The 17,137-nt window shown below is 41.6% G+C and overlaps 1 long non-coding RNA gene across 1 annotated transcript in view; it reads left to right on the top strand.

Moving 5' to 3' along the window:
- The window catches only part of LOC146861400 (uncharacterized), an 89,297-nt gene extending 72,486 nt beyond the window's left edge, over positions 1-16,811 (top strand). Inside the window, exon 2 of the long non-coding RNA XR_014979256.1 lies at positions 16,735-16,811. This is a non-coding gene — a long non-coding RNA (uncharacterized LOC146861400). The remainder of the gene's footprint in view (positions 1-16,734) is intronic.
- Positions 16,812-17,137: the final 326 nt, after the last annotated feature.

Here is a 17,137-nt window from a genome sequence, read left to right as displayed (position 1 = left end):
GTTTAGTATAAAGTATTAGATAAAACTATTTTTATATGTTCATAAGAATTTTTAAAGTAGGTTAAATATTTTTGTTTGGATATATGTTTGTTAATTTTATGTTAATGTTAATATTTTAACTTACATGTATTTAAAAAGTATTTAATTATTTTTATATTTTTTAAAGTATATGTGTGTATATATATCCGTTATCTTGAGCTGCCACAAAGAAGGAACCGCATTCAAGGATTTTCTTAAATAAAAAAGTCTTTACCCTCGACTGACGTGTTTCGACCTTCCCGGTCTTCGTCAGAGTCACAGTCCACACACGGACGTGCTCTACTTTCTAGAAAAACAGTGAAACAATGTGTATAAACATGAAAGACAGACTCTAGGGAAGATGTATGAGTTACATAATGCATCTCTTTGGGAGAAAACAGACTATTTCATCATGGTCTAATTAAATTATAAATCATTCTTGAAAATATCTGAAAGAATGCCATAATTACTAATTAACATGTTAAACGCACAGGTTAGCAACAAGAATCACGTGTCATTAATCACCATTTCTATCATGATTCTGGCCAGTGCCCCATGCTGGTGCTACATCAAACCCATCATGACAAAGCAACATGTTATAGAGTAATAAAGTACTTTTTTAAAAAACAAATGACGTTTTTATCTCAAACACCACCAAGTGGCGGAATCTCTCCCTTTCAGCATACTCGGCTTCCCTAGTTCCCCATCTCAAAGTGATCGGGACACCCATGGTAAAATAAATGTGAAAAGAAAATATATTCCATCTAACAGAAAATAAAACCAACCCTACACTGTGTACATTTTATCCCTTCCATACCGCACAGCACTTCAAAACAGAGTTCTTTTTCAAAATGAGCTGCCCTCAAGGGGCCTTCCCAAGGGTGGCTATCCTAGGTGCACGTAGAGCTCCCCATCGTGGTTGAGGCCACCAGGGTACCTGCTCCCCAATCGGATGATGTAATCAAACTCCATTCATCTCAACTTCCGTTCTCTGTCTCCCCCTCTCGTATGATTTGGGATCCTGTCAACACCAAAAGATGAGATTTTAGAAGATATATCCACCAAAGTCCCATGTATATGTTCACAGTGTTTGGCCAAAGTGTAGCTCATGTCTTTATTCCTGACTGCACGGAGGTGTTCTAATATCCTCTTTTTCACTGGGAAAATCGTGCTGCCCACGTATCTGGGACCACACACACATACCAGAACATACACCACATAGTCACTGTTGCAGTTCATGAATTTGTGTATCTTTGCTGTCATGCCCGTGGGGAGTGTACGTCTTTACATTAGTACTGCTCGCACATGCCTTGCATGTCCCACATTTGTAAAATCCCAGGAGTTCCATCAACCAAGATCCTGTGTGGGTCGCACCCTTGTTCAAATGACTGTGAACCAAGGTGTCCCTTAAGGATCTGCATTTGCAGTACGTTACATGCGGACTCGTACTTACTAGTCTGCTAGTGGTCATGTCGGATCTAACTAGGTTCCAATGCATCTTCATTATTTTATGTACAGCTTTTGATTCATAGTTAAAAGTAGTGATCAATCTAACTTCCTGTTTGCTATTCTCTCTGGGTTTAGGTGTCAATACGCTGTCCCTGTCCAATTGAGAAGCTTTCTCAATTGCTGCCCTGATTGTTTTTCTGGTATAGCACCTGGTTCTGAAACAGCCAACCATCCTGTTTTCCTCTGCTACATACGCTTCACTGGGACTGCAGTTTTGCTTCTCCTATAACAGTTTCCCATAGCGGATACTTCTTTTAAGATTATCAGGATGGTTGCTTTGGGCATGCAAGCTGCTATTGCCCACAGTTTCTTTCTTATACAGCCTTATAGTAATGGCCTCTTCTCTCATCTCAACCAGTACATCAAGGAACTCAATGGTATTCATGTGTGTCTTACTCGTGAATTTCAGATTCTACTCATTATCAGCTATACTTGTTAGGAAAGCATCCAATGATTCCTGTGGACCGTCCCAGATGAGAAAGATATCATCTATGTAACGTGTCCACAGGATCAGATGCATAAGCCACTCTTCATTCGTCTCATTCCAGATATGCTCCGACTCCCTCCACCCCATGAACATACTGGCGTAGCTGGGAGCGAAGCAACTTCCCATGCAGTCCCAGTTAGTTGTTTGTTCTATTGTCCTTCAAAAAGGAAAAAGTTGTTTTCCAAACAGAATTTCAGAATTTAAATTAAAAGCATAGAATGGTCATACATGGATAATGGCCTGTCCTTGAAAAAATATTTGCATGCTTCAAGACCTAGTTCATGTTCAATACATGTATATAATGCAACAACATCTACCGTGGCAAGCATATATGATTTCTCCTATGGGATACCTTGTAGCTTGCATATGAAATCCATGCTATCCCTTCAACATAAGGGCATAGAAAGTGATCAAGGTAAATAGAAGTGTTTTTCAGCAGGCTGTTGTTGGCCGATATGATTGGTCTGCCCGGTGGGTCCGTAGGGTGCTTGTGGACTTTTGGTAGCATGTAAAACACTGGTGTAACAGGATTTTTCACCAATAGGAATTACAGCTCATTGGTACTGAGCATTCCCTTTTGGTGCCACTCACTCAGAAGACTGTGGTAACAAGCGATAGTTCAGATGTATTGGGCAATGTTAGACCTCAGATAGTACCCAGAGTACTCTAATTGTCTTTTTGCCTCTGTCCAGAATTTGCCGAGATCCCATAGTACAACGTTGACACCTTTGTCTGATGGTTTAATCACAAAGGTGTCTAATTTCCTAAGTGACTCAAGGCCTGTTCTCTGCCTCTCCGTTAGGTTCTCAGCAAAATGGTTTTTGCCAAGTTTCCATATTTCCATGAGGTTGATGGAGCAAGGACTCGTAGAAAAAAGACTTGCTCGGAAGCAAACCGCCCCTTTAACTCACTAGCAAGTTACTAAAAGTGTATTGTGTAAAACTAATTGCCACCACATGAATAAGCGGGTTAGCGAAGCTTTCTTATGTATTTAATAACGTGAATAGCATGAATGAAGGACTAAAACTGCTTTAAACAGGGAATCTTAACTGCGCATGTGTCAACTGCAGCTATGTAGTATGACCAGCTGTTGCTTGGAGGGAAATTCTTGCGCATGAGCAGAAGGCACTAAATGGAGTCTTGAAGACTCACGTGCATGGCATCTGCTTTGCTGAGAAGAAAACAAGCTATTTTACTAACGCTTATGCGGGAAAATTATTAATAAGTAAAGGGGAATAGAGTAGAGGTGGGTGGTATACAGTGCGACCACTTTATTTGTGGAATTAATATTTGTCTTTCTGACTTTATTACTAGTATGCATTTGGGCCTCTCGTGTATAACTGAAGTAAGCTGATTAAAAGAGAGATTGCGCATGTCCACTGAATGTTAACTCAGAATGATGACATAGAGGTTGAACGGAAGCCAAGGTCGCAACGTGTATTACCCTGGAAACGGAGGGTGAAAAGTTCAACGATGTGGACTTACATACAGATTGTTATAATAATTATGCAAATAAAATGTGAATACGTGTTTGAACTGAAAACTGTGAATAAAAATTAAGGGCATGGGTTTGCAAACAATGGTTAAATAGAATTTCATGTCATGTAAGCATGGTGTGATAGAGCTTCCCCCTTGCCTGACCAATCATAGTGCGTATTTTTTACGAAATTGAAACTTTAGTGGGTGGAACATGCAGAAAGGAAGGTATAATTAAAATAGCTTTAGTTAGTTAGCAGAAGCACGAGCGGAAGAAGCACGAGAGATGATGAGACGGAGATGCTGTTGGTGTAGGGGGAGATGCTGATGCTGAGAGAGCCTGAAGCAGAACTTTCTATCCTAATTAATTGGGTTAGATCAGAAGATCGCGGACGAATCTCGAGGAGGAAGAGTGTGTCAGAGAGGGGTCGCGCACAATCGTCGGCTCTAGAGAGGTCAACTATCCTGTCCTGAATCCTGTCCTGAAGTCTTTGTCGCTTGACCTATTCCAGGAGACCCTTACCAGCTCCTTGGCCAGGGGGTTGGTCTTTCCCACCATTCTTGGTAATTATAAGTTCACGTTATTTGCAGATGTTCTTTTCTCTCTGTCCTCTCCCTTTCTGGGTATTGATCATTGCATGAGTCTGAAGTATATGTTTGGTGTTTAATTGATTGAATTTTCTCTCCTAATGAATGATGGTGACAGTACTGTATTTTTGAAGTGGTTCACATGCATTTAATTTAGATAAAGATTTAAAACTTTCTCGAGTCTGTGGTTATTTACTTCAAGGTATAGAAAAGTTAGAATGATGTTAATTATCACCATCAATTAGTTCAACTAATGGTCCATCGACCAGAGGAAAGAACTTTTTGATCCGTGAAGGGTTAGTAAAGGTATTTTAGACTAATCCTAAACGTTGTGAAGAAAACTTATAAAAACCCAGTCCAGCGGTTTACTTGACATTGTGAGTGTGTTTATGGGCCCAGGTGAGTATATGGTAGTAGAGTATCCGTTGTTGGTACGCCACTGGATCAATGTCACGTAGGCTCACCTCATGAAAGGTGTCAATGTTGTCATGAAGGGTGACAGGATTAAACCTGGATAAAGGTTTAAAATCATTTCTGCTCTCCGGTCTCTCATAATGCCTATATTATTAAGCCGTTCTCTGTCACTCTCCCAATCCTTCATCCCTAGATCCTTTTCTCTAAGAGATGCCAAAGTATCAATGTCCTCAACAGATAGAACACCGGATCACGTGAGACCACCGTAACCTCCCTGATTGCTTTTTACTTTTGCGTAGACTGGAGTGGGAATAGTGAATCTCACTCCACCGAAGTCCAACGTTTTCCCTACTGTTGCTTAGAATGAAGTGGAAATAATAATCTAACCACTCTCAAGTCCAGCACTTCCATACTGGTGCTTAGCCTAGAGTGGGAATAGTAAATCTATCCCCTCCAAAGTATAATATCTTTCTGATTTGTATGCTTAGTTTAAAGTATCAGATAAACTATTTTTATATGTTCATAAGAATATTTAAATAAGTTAAATATTTTTGTTTGTATATATGTTTGTTAATTTTATGTTACTGTTAATATTTTAAATTACATGTGTTTAAAAAGTGTTTAATTATTTTTATATTTTTTAAACACACATACACACACACACACACACACAAATAATGCAGCCTAGCTCGTAAATCCCTTGGAGGAGCCATCAGAACAAAATATCTGTACTCTATAAGGGATGCTAGGAAGGCTTATAAAACTGCGCAGGCAAAAGCAAAAAGTGAGTGGGATGATGGAAGGCGGCAGGAACTGAAATCAGCATGTGCACGGATTAACCTGCAACATTTCTTTGCTCTTGTAAAATGGGGCAGAGATGCACCTCCCCTCCCCCAGAAAATCACGTTGTCCCAGAATCGTGGGTAAAACACTTCTCCTTTCAGTATTGTATTGGTGCTACTGAGATATGTGAACCTCTAGTAATGGCCCGTAGCCAGCCGTCAGGCCTGGTATTTGAACCATCAGACTTAATGGTCACCCTCAATTCAGTCACAGGGGAGAGCCCCCGGCATTGACAGCATTCCTGCAGATGTCTTCTTACATGATAGGGAGAAGTGGTGTATGTATATAATGCTGCTAGCAAATGGGCTTGCCCAGTGCGCCCCATCCCTGACTCTTGTAAGGGGGCAGAGATCTTACCAGTGTATAAGAAGGGGGACAGATCACAGCACAAGAATTATCGACCCATTAGCCTCATCGACTCCATCCAAAAGGTGGTTGCACACCTTGCCTTAGGAAAGGTACAAGAATGGATGGATGATAATAACATTCTAACTCCTCACCGGACAGGGTTTTGTGCGCATTTTAGCACAGTAGACCAGGTTTTTAGATTCATACTGATATATTGGCGAACAGTGGTGCTCAGTGAAGGCAACATGTATGCAGTATTTGTCAACCTAAAATCGGCTTTTGATTTAGTGTCCCGCAATAAATTATGGGTGGTGTTACGGGACCTTGGTATGTCGGCCGACCTGTTAACTTTTGTAGTGCGTCTTCATGAGAACAACTTTGCCCATATACGCTGGAGCATACAAGGGAAAATCACTGACCCATTCCAGGTCAAAAACGGAGTTCGCCAAGGGTGCGTTTTGGCACACACATTTGTTCTCTCTTTTCATTTATGAGGCTACAAAATCTTTTTCCTCCCAACCACTGATGCCCCAACCCTTGGTGGCTCCAAGGTTCCTATCCTAATGTTTGCCGACGACACGCTAATTATCTCAAAGACACCTAGTGGATTACAGCGTGCGTTGGTTTTGTTTGAAGACTTCTGCAAGCTTAGAGGGCTAAACATAAATGCTGATAAAACAAAACTTATGACTTTGAACAAACATCGATCATATAGGGGAAAAATTACTATGGAGGGTGTTCCACTAGAGGAAGTAGATGCATTCATGATCCTAGATGTCACCATCTAGAAAAAGATTAAATAGAGACCACACACTGAAACAATTGCACTAAAACATAGACAACTAGTGGGAGCCCTAAGTAAAGACCACCACCTCCCTAGGGCTATTTTTAATTAGTTTAGGAGTAGTAAAGTTAGGAGTCCTAACTTTACTACTCCTAAATTGAGAAAAATCCTAACTTTAAGACTTTTGGTATTCACAGATGGCATTTAGGAGTTCTAAAGTTAGGAGTCCTGGCTTTACTTCTCCTAAAATGAGAAAAGTCCTAACTTTAAGACTTTTGGTATTCACAGAAGGCATTTAGGAGTCCTAAAGTTAGGACTACTAACTTCTGTGAATACCGAATTGAGTAAGTGCCTTCTGTGAATACCAAAATGAGTAAGTGTCTTCTGTGAATACCAAAATGGTAGTAAGTTTAGGATTTTGTCTTAAGTTAGTTCTGTGAATCGGGCCCATACAGAGTAGGAAACACTTTTTTCGTTTTGTAATAACTTTGGCGCTGTTTGACAAAACTTCACAAACATTTCCAAACATTTCTCTTTTTTGCCTTGTTTGCATATGGAAAGTGTTAGGGTGAAATGTGAAGAGGGGGTTGAGAAAAAAGGGGGGATCTCAATACACAAAACCCCAATATATGCAAAAACTGCTGAACGGAATTAAACCAAATTTGGCCAGAAGCTAGATCTTGGTCCAGAAAGTGTGCTTTTTGTGATTTTTGTGTAAATATGTTAGTAGTTTTTGAGAAATTAATTAATAAAAATATTTATATTTCTGGACAGTTGGGTTTGGGGGACTCTTGCGAGAGTCCCTCAACCCAATTTAAACAAATTGAGTATTCTGATTGGCCTACGGGGCTTTTTTACCCTTGGACTAAGTCGCTTCCATGGGAGCCACATCCCCGCAAGAGTGATCGCTGTGATTGGCTGACTGAAACATGAAGAAAAATGTTGCAGCCAGACATTACAGGGCTTGGGGACTAAGGGCCAAATTACAAGTCTGGCGGTCTTTGACTGCCAGACTCGCAGTGGCAGTCCTGCGGCTGACGTATTCCGAGGCGGCCATTTGGTGCCAGGTAACCACTGTTCCCTGGTGTTGGTGCAGCAGACAGGAGTATACAATATGCAAGGCGGGACCGCCACGGTTCGCCGAGCAAAGTACGAGTTTCCCCACTGCCAGCCTTTTCATGGTGGTGAGCCCGCCATAAAAAAGGCTGGCGGTTGGGAAACAATGGGATCATTCAGGGGGGTACATGCATGCACCCCAAGTTCCCATGCTGTGCTGGAGCTGCTGTTGTGTTCCCATTGCGGTGCCCGTTTTCTGGGCACTGCCGTGGTAACGGCAAAAGAAAAGCCCGCCTGACATGAGTTGAACTCGTAATATAGCGGGCGGACAATGCACGGCTTTGGCGGTGTTGTGCTGGAACAAAGCCGGTACAGCACTGCCAAAGTCGTTATCAGGCCCTAAGTCCCATATCCTGCGTTTAAATAAAAATATATATATATATGTAAGGGGGCAGGATGCAGATACCCTACCACAGGGTCACTCTGGGACCCCCCTTGGACCAAACTAACATTTTCTTTTTTTTTTAAAGCTGCAATCCTGTGGGACACCAGTGGTACTGTGACTTTGAAAAAAGAAAAGAAAAAAGAACATGCCTGTTAGCATTTTCTATGTGTTAATTTTGACCCCGAGGGTGGGTCAGGGTCCAGATGTCGTTAATATTATATTTTTGGGGAAGAGGTGTTAGAGGGGTCTCTCTGCCCAAGCCACTCAGAACCCCTTTCCCCCGGAGCCACATGCAAATTTATGGGGAAGGGACATGTGCCCTTCCTCCTTAAGCCATTAATGGGCCCCAGGGGACCCTATCCTCCTGAGCCAAATGTATTTAGAAGGGGATAGGGCATGCAGCTCCCCTCCCCAAGCCTTTACTGAGCCTCAGGGACCCTATCCTCCTGGGTCAAATGTATTTAGAAGAGGATGGGACATGCAGCTCCCCTCCCCAAGCCTTTACTGGGCCTGGGGACCCTATCCCATGAGGCCAGAAAAATGATAAAAAGGAGGGACACGCACCTCCCTCTCCGTGGGGGTACCTGCCCTAGGAACCCATCACACTGGGTATGATACAAGACAGTGTCCCTGGAGACAACCCCCGGGATACTGTGGTTTCTTGCCCGAAAGAGTGCTGGCATACCCTGCCCACATTCTCTGGGACTGGGAACTCCACTTTGCCCCTGCCTAGCTGGAGCAGTAGAAACATGCTGCTCCCGCCCAAGTGAGAGCAAAAGAAGGTACTGGCTTCCCACACCACCCAGTATGGTTCTTGCTGGTAAGCTGGCTGGGACTGCAGGAGCCTGGGATCCCCAGGGCTGTAAATGCTCTGCGAGGAGGGCTGCATTTCCCCTACACCTTAATTTAAAAAAGAAGTCTCCCAGGAGATGGGGTCCATGGAGCCCTTAATGGCTCAGGGAGGAAGGCTGCACTTCCCGCTCCACCTATTAAAAAAAATACTGCTCCAGGGCATGGGGTCCCCAGGACACCTAGTGGCTTGAGGGGGGGCCACATGCCCCCTTCCACCTTATGAAAAATCATACATGGCTGCTGTGGATGGGCACTAGGACACCCACAGTAAAAAAAAAATTAAAGTGAAAAATAAATGAGCAACAGGAGCTGCACATTTATTATTCACTGCACCATCGAATGGTCACCTCATATTGCCATGCAAGAGCTTTATTATGTATTCTTTAACTTGGTGATGCCCCTGGATTAGGAGGGGGCACCACCAAGCCATTTTTGTTGTGTTGTGGGGGGCTGCAGGTAGGGCAGCAGCCCCCCAGCAACATTAAAAAAGACAGTAAGTCTCTTAGGTCATTAAATCAATGACCCCATGAGAGCTTACCATATTTTTCAAAGCACTCCTAGCTGGAGCTCTATGCTCTTCAGCTTGAGTGCAGAGCTCCATTGTGGTTGGTTTTATGGTTGTACTTTGCAGCTTGAATTTTTTTGAAAAGAGTTTCAAAGACAGTGTTGCTGTTTTTATTTTTTTAATAAAGCTTTATTACGTGTTCTAATGGCAGTCACTTTTATTAAACAGTGAACACTGTGTGAATTAACAAAATGTACATTTCATTATAATTCTTGGTGATTTTTTGATTAAGCCAATATATGTGCTCTACATATGTTGATTTCCTCACCCCTTCATAAAACCAATAGATTCACTTTTGGTGTTCTCACCCTCTGACAACTTCATTAGCTCTGTCTTACTTAAAATGGCACCCCTTATATTCAGCAATGTGTGCCTGCAGGGGTTTGGGCAGGGGTTTGGGCTCTAGTCCATGGCCCACCCACAGCAGGTTGGGTTGGGCACTAGCAGAGGTTGGGTGCAGGGCCTAGGTAGCTGCTATGTGTCTCCATACACAATGTGTTTCTACCACTAAATGAATATTCCATGCTCATAAATTAACCACCCCAGTGGGCTACAAACGGGAAGGGGGATACCTTTGTATTGAGCAAAGAAGAAGATCTGAAGGGGTTTGGACGTGAAAGAGTTTTAAAAAAAATATAGCAGCATGCAAACGTTTCATTAATTGAAATGATGGCAATCATGTTGCAGGATCAACTGATATGCATGCTATGTTGAATTATAATGTTGTTTCCTCATCATCACTAGGATTATATGATGTATGAGGATTGCAAGCCAACAGATTAGATATACCCTACAATTCACCAATGTATCTTGTCAGATAGTTCAACATATTGCCATAATCAATTCTTTGCCCTTGTTTAGATGCACATGATGTTTTGTTCCACCTTGCATGATTAGACGTGATTCCAATCTCCTTTAGTGCTTTTCCCTGTTGCCCCCATATCTCAACAGTTCTACCCATAATAAATTCTTAAATTAGCAGTTCACAAAACTAGTAAAGGGACCAGCTCTATAGATGCAGGACTCCTACAGCACTTGCTGAACTGCATTTCCATGAACAAAACGTTAGTAATCCTGATCAGTTAAAATATTTTGCCATTGACAGGGTAGAAATATTTTAACTGATCAGGATTACTAACGTTTTGTTCATGGAAATGCAGTTCAGCAAGTGCTGTGGGAGTCCTGCATCTATAGAGCTGGTCCCTTTACTAGTTTTGTGAACTGCTAATTTAAGAATTTATTATAGATCGACTGTATCACCAAAAAAAAATTACTGTATCAGGAAGAGCAGAGCAGCCTTTTTCCTCTTTTGATGTTATGTTTACACATACATTTTTTAAGTTAATTGAGCTCATTATTCTGAAGGAGGAAACATCAAAATGTGCTATGGATTAAGGGCCTTATTATGAGTTTGGCGGTTCGATGGACCGCCAAACTCACCGTGGCGGTGTGGCTGCCACCGCACCAGTGGTCCTACCGTCCTATAACAAGTAGGACGGTCGGACCGCCATGGGATCGCTGTTGCCACCAGGGATCTGCAATCCTTGGCGATGTTGCGGTGGTCTTGAGACCACAATATGAATATTGCAAGTTTCCTCTCTGCCACGGTTTTCATGGCAGTAAGCCCACCATGAAAACTGTGGTGGAGAGGGAACCTGATGCATGCAGGGGGGGGCATGGTGTGCCTCCCTGTCTGCATGTACCGTCAGTTCCTGCAGGGCATGGACTTGACTGTCTAAGGCCTGCAGGAACTTGCTTTGGCGTTCTCATTGCGGTGCCGTTTTTATAGGCACCGCCGTGGGAGCGCTAAAGAACGGCCAGTGACGATTTTGTTTTTGATCTGGCGGGTAGTGTGGGCTTGGGTTTGGCAGTGGGGGAGACTGAGTTCACACAGAAGAGCTACTTTCAGGTAGCTGGAGAGCTATCAGTAGCTCACGAGTTGCTTGTTGGCGAAACCTGCTCTAAGGCCAAGTGTATGGTGCAGAAATACACTCATGGCATGAAAAGTTAACCATTAACAAACGTGGCAAGGCTTTTCTTGAAGGAGAGGGGTCCTTTACTCTTCTCTATCTACCTGAGTGTTGTTTATGCTAGGTGATCACCTAATCTTCGAATTTTAAGATAATTAATGACGTGATCACACCCATGTAATGTGGCATGGTTCATCATCGCCCACCTCATCCCACCATGATACGATGGTACTACTAGAGTGGACTCAACCGTACGATTGTTGAAAGACTTGTCAAGATATAGTAATCTTCTGGCTAATGTTTTGGTGATTCAGTTATAATCTAAAAATACTTTAAGGTATACCATAAAGATTACCTTTATTAGGTGGTACCTTATGCATTAATAAGAATACTATAAAGTATAATTAATGGATGCTATTGGGTAAAATGTCCCTAGAATCCCTAAGATTTGCCAACATGTTATTGCCTCTTTTTAGTCATGTACTGGTCTCTGGCATTCTTCAGAGCTCTAGAAGGATCCTTAACATATACTATGTGTAAAGAATTAAAGGCAAGCTCCTACCGTCCCTTTCCTGTATGTTTATAGTGTAACACCCTTTTTGGGTTATTCCTGAATTTCCTGGTCTGAGCAGGGGTGGCGACATTCGTTTAGGAGATGTGCCCATAATTCACTTATCCAGCCCATATCCTCAGCCGAACTGTGGACAAAAAAAGGTTTGTCTCCAGAACAAAAAAACTGGATGACTACCTCAGGAAAAAACAACTAGATGATTAAGACCACACACAATGCAACAGTTTATGAAAACAATCTTTAACCTGCTTCAAAAACATTTTTGACACCTCAATCAATGTGCTTTTTAAGGCAAGTTGATCGGTTGGATCTGTGAGTGATCAGACCAGCATGGAGCTTCAAAAACATCTTATTCACCATATCTGCACCTTCTGTAGCATGGAAGATTCTAAACAACTATATAGATTTGTGCACCTTCTACTCGGTGCTGAAGACTTCCATCATGAGACCATTCATCAAAGAACCTTTTCCCAATTTCACGCAGCCTGCTACATGACAGTCTTAGCTGGTCCATTCCTATGAGTCAGTTGAAGGACCCACCTTCTCTCAATCTCCAGCTTTACTGAATTTTGCTGCAGTAATCTAGTATCCACTCAGACAAAGGCAAGAATTCTGCCTTGATGTATGTTGGGAGGAAATTGACAGTGGCCAAAAACAGAGTGGCAGTACTATTAGTCCTGAATCCATCAGTGATTTTAAAGCTGTTGACCACTGGTGCTGGCCTGTTTGATACTTTGTCTTTTTCCCGGTACTATGGGAGTTAATTAGGAGCTGCTTTCAGAGAAGAGGGAGCTCCATGACCCAAACATGCTCCCATGGACCCATTCTAGTCATGGCCTCCTGTAGTGTGAGCTGGTTTGAACATTTTTGTTGAGGCCGATATTACTTATCTTCTGTCCCTGTCCACCAAAAGACTTTACTTCTGAGAACAGAAAATCTTGGCATTCGAGGAAGTATTCCAATCTAAAGCTCCTCCTGTTTCCAAGCTTTATAAAGTATATAATGAAACTGCTTCAATTCATTTTATCTCCCCTCACCTCACAATGTAACAGTTTAATTGTCCGCTTTCTCTCATTCACAGTGTACTTCACTCCTTCATCAGACTTGATCAGGTCACAGCTTGATGGCACACATATTATTCTAGCACAAGGAAATCATAAGAACCTAGAGTTGTCAATACTTGATGAAACATTCTGTGTTGTTGATAAATGGATACTGATCAAGCATGTAAAGCACAACTCTTCCAAAACGGAGTTCATAACCTGTGAACTAGAAACACAATCAGCAACAATCAAATAAGGTAAAATTCTAGGGGATGGTCAAGTGACAATAAATGCTTATGAAGAATACAACACCGAGATTCATGCAGAACCTACAGGCCAACATCACCCTAATGATGTCATGGGTAGATACTGTAAATGAACATTATCTAAGGGCACCCCTTGCAATTTGAAAAGGATTCAGAACACTGCGCAAGACAGCTCCTGCACTCCACTCACTACCTTTATTCAGATGGTCCTCCTTCGACTCTAAGTACATCGTACACAGGGCCTTTGAAAGGTAGGATGTGTTATTCCCCCCAGCTAAATCCTATTGCAACCCAGTGAGCATGACATTTCATGTAAAACTGACAACTCATCTAATAATCTCCTCCTATAAGAAGAGCAACTGGGAACATAATTTTCAGTACAGATGATTCAACTTTGGACTCTTAAACAGTCAAGATAAGAAGCATACAGTACGATATGAAGTTCTAGAAGAAAGTATAGACCGGGCTTTTCCAACCTAATGATCTATAACCAAACTGTGGGCTGGGCTCAACAAAAACAAAATAAGTTCTCAGCTAATTTCCCAGAAAGACAAGTCAGAAATGGTGTATTACTTTGGCAGATTTTAAATGGCATATCTCATAAAGTAGACATATATTACTTCTGGGTAGTCCCTACAAGGCATGCTATCCCACCAGCCTGTAACCAGTGCAAACCATGGGTACCCAAGGGTTACCAATTAAACACTTATATCCGGGCAGGCAATAACCAGGGCGTGCCATGAGATGTACTTCAACACTCTTCTAGCCACTACTTATAACTCCCAAATTAAGTTCACAGAACTAACTTAAGACAAAATCCTAAACTTACTACCATTTTGGTATTCACAGAAGGCACTTACTCATTTTGGTATTCACAGAAGGCACTTACTCATTTCGGTATTCACAGAAGTTAGGAGTCCTAACTTTAGGACTCCTAAATGCCTTCTGTGAATACCGAAAGTCTTAAAATTTGGATTTTTCTCAGTTTAGTAGTAGTATAGTTAGGACTCCTAACTTTAGGACTCCTAAAAGCCTTCTGTGAATACCGAAAGTCTTAAAATTAGGATTTTTCTCAATTTAGTAGTAGTAAAGTTAGGACTCCTAACTTTAGGACTCCTAAATGCCTTCTGTGAATACCGAAAGCCTTACAATTAGGATTTTTCTCAATTTAGTAGTAATATAGTTAGGACTCCTAAACTGAGAAAAATCCTAATTTTAAGACTTTCGGTATTCACAGAAGGCATTTAGGAGTCCTAAAGTTAGGACTCCTAACTTCTGTGAATACCGAAGTGAGTAAGTGTCTTCTGTGAATACCAAAATGAGTAAGTGCCTTCTGTGAATACGAAAATGGTAGTAAGTTTAGGATTTTGTCTTAAGTTAGTTCTGTGAATCGGGCCCTTATTGTTTTGAAAGAGGTCTGCCATCTTTCACACCTATTTAACACTTTATAGGCTCTATTAAAACTCTTGCTAACACACAACCCCAAAATACTTCCCACATAGAGCAACACCTTTGCAACAAAGACCCCATTCCAACGGTGTAGCATGCTACCCACCCAATAAAAAAAACTCCAATGCTGACCAGAGAACTGGGCTTGGTTACAAGGGCGTTGAATTGCTGTGTGAACTAATATGGTGTAGTGCAGGTTTCTCCAACAAGTAGCTCATGAGCTACTGGTAGCTCTCCATCTACCTGAAAGTAGCTCTCCTGTGTGCAGCTCAGTCTACTAAATTGGAAATTTTTGCTAGGTTGAATTATGTATATCAAAATTTAAAGTGTATATTCAAAATGAAAATGTGTCCGTTTTCAGGACACGTAAGCTGATGTTTGGAAGAAAAGGGTTGCATTTCTAAAATTAGATTTAAAGTTCATATTTGGGTGCTAAATCATGCAGTGTTGGGAAGACTTATTACTAATATTAATACCTTGGTGGCTATGGCATTGGAGCTATGGCTGTTATGTATTACCCATGTTGACACAGCCTTTCTTGCATTACTGCTGGCTACCCTGCCTGATGCCCTGAGGCGATCACTGCTGGTAATATTGCATATTGTGACCACTAATATAATCTTGTTAGATGTGGTCACTATCCTACCACTGGTAATATTATTAGTTTAGGATGATTTTCCATGAACATAAGTAGCTCCTACTAAAGATAAGGTTGGAGTCCCCTGATGTAGTGTGTGAATGACCAGAGTGGAGCTCTTATTCTGTCATGGGTCACAGTGAAAAGTATTGTAGTGGTGAGAAGAAGAGTGAGCGAGCACACAGTTTATAGTAATCATGTGCTGTGAATTATTCTGTAGATCACTATAGGATACTCTCTAGAGATACCTGAATTCTCCCATCCAAGTCCGGTGCTGGATACTCCACTTAAGACAATTGCTCTGTATAACCCCTGGTGCAACAAGTGAGGGACAGGTGCAGAACATGCAGGGATGGGCCCTACAATGTATCACGTTACTCTCCTTCATGAGGTAGAGCCTTGATGCCATTATCAGACTGCGATTGCGCTATTATGACAACAAAACATTAATAGTAGATGATGATAGTAATGAGTTGAAGAGCAGCGTTGTCCAACACCAGTCAACGAGAGGCCGGTCCAGGTCACATTTTCCACACACTTACCAAACTTGCAAATGATTGCTTTTTAGGTGTTCATTGAATTCAAATGCTTCTTGCATGAATGTCCCGAAAATCTGCCTGAGATTGTTCTTCATGTCCCAACGTTCTGCAGCCCTTTTCAAAGGGTGTGATCATAAACAATGAGATGAACGCCGCAGGGTACATATAGTTGACCCCTAGCCTGACATGAGTTGAAATCCATAATTCAATGGAATTATGTTGTTTCTATCAATCAAATAAAGTATTGGTCCATGGGAATGATGGGCTTTGAATTTAAAGCTGCTTGCACAATGACAATAATACAATTTACACAAATATATCATATATAGCACTCTGTGTAACTTTTAAAATTCTCAAGTTAGCTTCTCCTCCCATTCTCACCCAGACTATTCTCCATTACGTTCCTTCTAGATCCCTCCGATCTGCAGGGTCCAATTTAGCTATCGTTCCGCGTTTTAAGAAAGCGCGTATAGGTGGTCGTTCCTTTTCGGTGTTGGCAGCCACCCTTTGGAACTCACTGCCTGCCTCTCTTCGTGCTATTCCAGACCTGCTTCTCTTCAGGAAGTCTTTGAAAACCTTCCTATTCTCTAAAGCCTAGTCTTTTCCGCTCTAGTTATTGCTGTGGTGTTGTGTTTTCCATCTCCAAAGCGCCAGGACCCCTCTTTGCTGCGGCAGCTGTGCGCTATACAAATTTAAATAACATAACATAACATAACATATACAAATTCTCTCTCTCTACCTCCAATGAAAGCAAGGAACTTAATATAGATGTAAGCATGTTTTCTTAAAACACATTTAGAAAAGGAAATCTGTTGTTCTGACTTACAGGCATACATTGCTGGTGATAAATGCTAAATCATATCTATTTTCACAGGGACCAGAAAGAACTAGAGATGGATGACTGCTGTTTAAAGATTATTGAGTCCGATGATGACTTAATTTATGTTGAAGGTAAGCTAATTTTTTCACCATCTGTGTGTGGTCTCTGTAACAAAGCTGTGGTCTATGGAGGCTTTTAGGAATCAATGTAAGGCTTACGAAAGAAAGCTTATTTGTGCGTGTAAGTCAGGTTTACAATCTTATATAGTTTGCAGTCTTAAATTGTCTTATCTTGCAGACGCAATCCAGAGAAGCTGGTTTATGCTTGTGAACTGATCTATTCATACAAAGATTTTAATGTGAGTGAATTTATCCTATGGGTGTGCAGTGGGAGTTACAGAGAAGGAATGCCCGGTGAGTTTGTGAATATCCTCAAACGTACACCTTGTGCGTAGTCA

Source organism: Triturus cristatus, chromosome 3_1 (genome assembly GCF_964204655.1).
Source record: "Triturus cristatus chromosome 3_1, aTriCri1.1, whole genome shotgun sequence".
NCBI classification, from domain to species: domain Eukaryota; kingdom Metazoa; phylum Chordata; class Amphibia; order Caudata; family Salamandridae; genus Triturus; species Triturus cristatus.
Note: the sequence above shows the minus strand (reverse complement) of the source record. Positions and strands in the feature narration are given on the sequence as shown.